Source organism: Platichthys flesus, chromosome 2 (genome assembly GCF_949316205.1).
Source record: "Platichthys flesus chromosome 2, fPlaFle2.1, whole genome shotgun sequence".
Classification (NCBI taxonomy): Eukaryota; Metazoa; Chordata; class Actinopteri; order Pleuronectiformes; family Pleuronectidae; genus Platichthys; species Platichthys flesus.
Genome location: NC_084946.1, coordinates 29,260,304 through 29,267,752, shown reverse-complemented (window position 1 = coordinate 29,267,752; position 7,449 = coordinate 29,260,304).

The following is a 7,449-nucleotide window of genomic DNA, read 5'->3' as shown; positions in this document are numbered from 1 at the left end:
GAGGAGGTGGAGGAGGTGCTGGAGGTGGTGTAGGAGGTGGAGGAGGTGGAGGAGGCTGCACCTGAACCTCCTCCTCAGAGTCTCTGTCCCATCTCAGCCTCACACCAGCTGCAGCCACAACACCACTGGTCCCAGTCCCAGTGGGAAACAACAGGGTTCTGAAAACAGGGAAACCACCAGAGTCATGGTTCAAATATCAGAAGCTGAAAAGATGGAGCGGCTGAACAATCATCACACTTATGATCATATGAATATGAACCAGAGTTTATCAAGTTCCTCACCTTCTTCTTCATGAGCAGTGAAACATTCTAGATCCAACCGTTAGCATCCGGCGGCTAACGCTGGTTAGCTGCTGGCGGCTAACCAGCGTTTCAGACTTTAGTTGCATCTTCAGAGAAAATCTACTTTTCATGAAATAATGACCATAGTGATAAATGATAAAGATGGAGGACACGGAGATGTTTCCACACAGACTGAAGAACTGGAGGATGTGAGTGAACACATTAAAACACATAAAGGAAGTGTCTTCTTTCTGTCCTGTGAGACGAGTCTCCAGCCGAAGGCGGGTTTATGAATGAGCTGATTACTCCTGACAGGAGAATCATAAGATCTTTATTCATACAGAACTTCTCAAGACACAGTGACTCACAAACAAACAATACACAAAACACAACAACAGACACAAAGAGGAACTAAAGGGATAAAGACACTGAATGTGTGACACATCTGAGACTCTGAGACTCTGAGGACCTTCTGTCCTTCTCAGGTCCACCGTCCTCCACGAGACGCCTCAGAGACGTGGAGACGAGGATCCACATTCCTCCTGCAGGTCAGAACCACCTGGTTCCTCTACACCGGGTCAACAGGCTTCAGGGTTTGTCCTGCTCGGCTCACGTGTCCCTGACGTCTTCTGGATGATGGAACATGTCTGAACAACAGATGCATCGATGCTCGAGGCCTCGATGAGCAGAACCTGATCGACTGGTTCTGTCTGATGGTTTTTATTCAAACCCAGATGTTGTAGATCAGTTTGCTTCAGTTTCCACAAACAGACGCGAACTGACCATGAGACAGAGACACAACTCATCACTGACCTCCGATCAGTTTCATCTCAGAGACACAACTGAGTGAAACACTTTAATACACACAGTCTCCTCAGTGGTGACTGACACTGAAACCCACAACCTGCCGGAGCGTTAACGTCCTCACGACAACATGATACAATTCATCAACACACAACAGAAGATACTGTTGATTCAAATATAACATTTAATTCTAAAATCAGTGCAACTGTGAATCCATAATTGAATCATGTGACACAAACAGTCACATGACAAAATGAACCCTCAGCTCCATGTAAAGATGTGAATATATTTCATCATGTCATCATGTATGAGGAAAGAGTTCAACATGTAAAACACGTAGAGGACATGGGTTTGTTTCCCAATAGTCTTGATACTTGTGAGCAGCTGTGAAGATCCTAAAGGCCACGGGGCTCCACTGTTAATGTCTCTTCTTCTTCTTCTTCTTCTTCTTCTTCTTCCTCCCTGCAGAGGCTTGAGGATGTAAATATCGGGGAGCAGCATGTGTTCAGATTTCCATTTACATGAATAATGAGCTGAGGAGCACGGCAGGAGGCAGGAAGTCAAGTGTTCGGCTTCAGGAACTTTCCCTGAGTGGAGAGTGATCAGGTGGTTTCCTGTCAGGCCACAAGCTGTGACCTCTGACCCCCACACACTGACTTTCTAAATGTTTGAATCAAGGTAGTGTGAATGTTCCTGAGAGGTTTTATATCCACATCCTCCTCAGAGTCATGTTTCTACAGGAGGAGCTCACAGCTCAGCCTCTTGTCCAGAAGCTCCAGGTGGGAATTTAAATGGTTTATTGCTGGTTCGGCCCATAAATACATAAATCACACCAACCAGTAGCACCAGATGACTGGAGTCAGGGGGCGGGGCCGAAGGGCCCTGAAGCCATTTCCTGTTTTCAGAACCACTGCAGCTTCTCTCCTGAAAGAATCTCCAGGAGTCGGGGGAGGTAAAGTGCTCGGCCCTTAACGTGCACTGGTCTGAGCTCTACTGCAGCCAGCCACCAGGGGGCGATCACGCTGCCTCGGCTCCACTGTGGGGACCCGTCATGTCAGCCATCTTTATTTACTGTTACTGCTTGAACAGCACTTTCTATCAGCTGCAGGAAGTCACAGCTCGGAACGTTCTCCCAACACGTCCACGTTCTGCTCCTGATTGGTTCTCACCAGTCACATGTCTCCTCCACGCTCTCATCACGTGACCTTCTGCTCCTGATTGGTTCTCATCAGTCACATGTCTCCTCCACGCTCTCATCACGTGACCTTCTGAGCGGCGTCTGACCTTGTGCTCTGTGTGTGTGACCTCTGACCTCCGCTGGGAGGAGACGGGATGGGCTGTGTGAAAGTATCATGAACAAAATACGGAAACCAGCAGAGAGAGGAGGAGGAAACCAGTGAAACAGCTGAACGATCCAGAGACAGCTGCTCGCCTCCTGGAGGAGCAGAGACCAGGAGCTCGTCCAAATACAGCAGCTGTCAAACAATACACAGGGTTCAGGAAAAGAAAAGGAGGAGGAGGACAGGAACAGGACGGAGAGAAGGAGGGTGAGGACAGATAATGAGAGGGCAGCGAGGGAACAGGAGGTGAAGTGACAACGAGGAGGAGGAGGAGGAGGAGGTGTTCAGACACAGTGTCCTCGTAAAGAGCAGGAGGAGGAGGAGGAGGAGGTGTTCAGACACAGTGTCCTCGTAAAGAGCAGGAGGAGGAGGAGGAGGAGGTGTTCAGACACAGTGTCCTCGTAAAGAGCAGGAGGAGGCCGTTCACACAAACAGATGTTTTACTGGATGAAGACCGGAGAAGGAGGAGGAGGAGGAGGAGGAGGAGGAATAAAGAGCAGAGCTGATAGAGAAGGGGGGAGGAGGGAGGTAAGAGAAGGAGGAGGAGGAGGAGGAGGAGGAGGAGGAGGAGGGAGGTAAGAGGAGGAGGAGGAGGAGGAGGAGGAGGAGGAGGAGGAGTGACGCTGAGTCAAGGAAAATTAGTTTTTATTTTTGTTCAAACATTAAAAGTTATTAAAGTTCTGACTGTTGATTATTTATTGTAACAACTTGATAAACGATGAAGAGTAAAAATCATCAGCTTTGAACCTAATGATCATATTGGTTTCGTTATGAAGCTCATATGAAAATAATACATTTTAATTAGTTACTTGATGATATAAAAACAGGCTGAGACTGACTCCTTATTGGTTGACACCACACACACACACACACAGACACACACACGTTTTTTATGTGACTGAATGTTTTTCATCTTAAGAAAGAAACTTTATTAAAAAGTCACTGAACAGAACGACAGATTCTTATTTATTTATTTATTTATATCACTTTCTTGAATATAACTAAAAACTTAATATCAGAGTTTCATCACGTTCAACGCCTCTGATTTTCATATGTTTTAATCTGAGGACGTTATTTCTCTGTGTACTTTTCACTGTGTATTAATCAAACAGAGAAAAGGAGTTTCCTGTTCTGAATTATTTGAATCTTTATCTTTTCACCTTGTCTTCCTGTGACTGTGAAGACACGGAGCTGAACTCGTCCTCTCAGCCGGCGAGGGGACACGTCTGTCCTCACTGAACTGGACGGAGCAGAAAGCGAATTCAAACACCAGAGACCACATTAATGCCCTTTTGCCAGATGTGTATTCAGAGACGAGGTGCACGGTTTGTTTTATACATATATATCAATATATATATATTATATACATATATAAAATGTCTCCTTTCTTGACTCTGTGCTCATAAATCGAGATGTACATTTCTGCGTGGGCGCCCGGCGTTCATCAGGCCGGAGTCGCTCTGTGTGAGTGGGACTGGTGCTCTGCAGGCAGATCAAATGATTTGAGTTAATATGGATTAAATACATTTCTATATTCTATCTTTGTTTGAGCGGCGCGCTGGTTTAATGTAATATTCTGATTTTTCTTTGTCAAACAGAAGCTTCATCTCTGACGTGTTTTACGTTTCCTGAACCCTCAGAGTTCGCTGCACAGTTAAATGTTAATGATGAGAAGTTCCTGTGAGAGAACCTGATGTGAGCTCCTCTGTGTGGAGGACACTGATCTGACCGGTGGAGCTTCATGCAACGTCCTGGGGACAATTTCATATTTGGAAATTCACGATTGATTATTTTACGCCTGTTGAAGCTCTGAGGTTTTGAAGAATCCAGGTTGCTTCTCCTGAATAAACAGAAAAGAACAGCATCGCCTCCGAAAGGAAAAGCCTTTAACCTCCCCCCCCCCCCCCGTTCTGTGGATTTACTGCCAGAGTTCACTGAAACAAACATCTGCTCTGTGTCTGGAAGCAAATCAATAGCCGCTCTAACCTGAGGCAGCCGAGTGCACTGGTTCGAAATCCACTCTCCACTTCAGGGAGAAGAGAAGGAGATGAATATTCAAAGATTAAAAAAGAATCATATCAACTGGATGAAGAGAGTTCGGGTAGTGATTCCTCTTCTTCTGGAATATTGAAAACAAGGGACGCAGGTTTTTAATCCAACTCAAAAAGTGAGGAGAAATAATTTAAGGGAACAAATCCACCAAGTCCTGTCACCGGGGTCGCAGGACATGACTGCTGTTGATTCTACGGCCCTGTGGTCTCTGACTGTTCAGGGACCACCGCGGGGCCGAGAGGACGGAGTCCGGTTCCGAGCTTCTGTCTTCTCTTCGTGGACCAGGTCTTCCTCATTACAAACATCTTCATACAAATATCTGAAAAAGAAAATGGAGACTTGCTTCTTACTGAGTCGAATTACCAGTGTTTTCCTGTGTGAAGCTGAGGAGCCTGTGTGGGTCGCCTCCTTCCCCCTGCAGCATCGACCACGTGTGTCAGGTGCAGAGCGGTGAGACCACGTGCACAGATGGAAACTCCTTTCAGAATCTGTCCTGAAAGCAGAGCTGCTGTTTTTATGGAGCTGCAGAGAACTCCGGGTCTCACTGAGCCAGACAAGTTGTTTGTCCTGGATATTTATGGTTGTTCATAAATAACTGTCCCTTTGTCAGGAGGAGGCTCCTGAGTGGACGAGGACGGACAGAGGACAAACGGAGGACAACTGAAGTTTCACTGTTTGAGACCCAAAGTTTAACAGGACACCACATGTTTACTTCACGTGTCTGAAGATGACACCGAGCAGAACAAAGAACGTGAAGAAGAACAAATAACAAGTAGAAGAACAAATAACTGACAAATTCAGAAATTCATCACTTCGACCCCCCCCCCCCCCCCGACACACCTGCCTGCTCCTCTTCCTCCTTTATCTTCATCTTCTCACCCTCGGTTGTGTTGAACAGGTGTCGGAGCGTGACGGCTCTGATTTCTGCTGAACGTGTGTGAAACGGACGCTCTGGATTTAACCCTCATGAATCATCCAGAGCAGCTGATTCACGACTTGGCATCCGGCCTCAGCCGAGCAGGAGCAGAGCGGTGAGGAGGAACTGAAGACAACACATTCACGCGACTGCAGGAGCTCACACGGACCAGACACACACACTTTTCTTTCACCGACAAAAAATATTAATTATTCACATTTCACTTTCTCAGTTTGACATGTTCACGGCTATTTACAACATTTAGATTTTTACCACAGGAAAGTAACGTGCCGTCACCATCATTTTTTTAGTTTTCCTAAATCGTCTCTGAAGTCGTAAACAGCCCGGAGGCCCCGGTGGCAGGAGGAGGGGGGGGGAGGGGGGGGGTAGAGAGAAAGGATAGATGGAGAAAACCAAACAGGAAAATAATTGCAGCGATATGGTGGAGGACGGGTGGAGAGGGGGACAGCGCTGGGAGACGAATGGAGGACAGAGATAGAGGAGGACACAAAGGGGGAGGTCGACACACCGAGTGAAAGACAGGAGGAGGCGTGACGGAAGGAAAGTGAGAGAGCATGACGGAAGAGAGAGAGAGAGAGAGAGAGAGAATCCAAACAACCTGAGCTGGTACCTGAGGAACCTCCAGGTTCTCTCGCCCCTTGTCTCTCGTCACGCTGCAAAGAGGATCAGCCCACAGCTCCTGTCAACAGCAGAGGAGCAGCCATGTTCCCCGGAGGGAGGACGAGAGGAACATTGATTCAGACAGAAACGTGGAACCCTCTCGTGAAACGATGGTGATGTCACTACGGCAGCTGAGAAGGTCACTGTCGTCTCAGAAGTAGAAAACTTGAGTTTAACCAGAGAACGTAGACGAGACTCGCTTGTGTTTCAACGTGCTGCCGCGTCTGTAGAGAACTTTACAATCCAGCGTGACACTGTCTCTTTAATAAGGCGGAGTTTACATACAAGTCACTGCTGATTGGACGATACCTCTGACACACCCACCGAACGAGAGGAAACTAACCTCGAAGCTCGTTGAGAGGAAACACGTTCAACACGGGAACGTGACCAAAGTAAAGTGAGAGACATTTCCTCTGTCGCCCAATCACAACAGAGTGGAGCAGCCGGCCAATCACAGCAGACTATCGGACTATTTGAGCCTCTGTCTGAAGAGAGGAGCTGCAGCGACTGAGTCTGAGGAGCGTGATGAAAACCTTTTACCTCAATAACACTAAATAAATCATCAACATGAATGTAAAGAGTCTCTTAAAGGAACTTTTAGTTGAGCAGACACCTGTGATTATTTATATAATTGTGTAACAGTGTGTTAAAGATAAAACTAGATCTGAATTTCCCTCGGGATTAATAAAGTATCCATCTATTTATCTATCTATCTATCTAACAAACGGTGTGGAAAGGGGAGGAGCTCCGGACAAAGCAACACAACACTTTGTCTTTTTCACGTCTAGAAAACCAGTTTCAGTTTCAACAGAGGAGATTGAGAGTGACACTTGAACCTGGTTGTGTTGTCGTGACGAGTTGTGTGACGAGTTGTGTGAGAGTCAGTGGGCGAGAGGAGGACAGCTGCTGTCTCATGTGAATCACACTCCTTCATTAACCTGCGTCCACGCACCAGCCTCTCATTCACTGCAGAGACACTCCTCTCGTCCAGTTGTCCTCGGTGAGACGTCTCTGTGTCAGAATGTGATGGAGGATCTTTAGATCTTCAAACTGGGACCAGTGACTGGTGCAGTAAATAAACTGTGTTTCTCCTTTTCACTCCCTCCATCATTCACTCCTCTTCATTCTCCTGCCGCCTCCTCTGATGGTTTCTTTGGCTCCTCCGTCTTTTCAGTATTTTCTCCCCGTGTTGATCCTCCATCGATTCTGTCTCCGGTGAACACCACACATGTCACAGGTTTGATTCCTCATATTTACACTTGATTAAAGGTTAATGATGGTTGATTCATCTCTGTAGTTTCTGCTCATCGTGTTTAAAAGCTTACAAACCACAGAGGGAGTGAAAGGGTTAAGTTCTTATATCTGTCGATTAGAT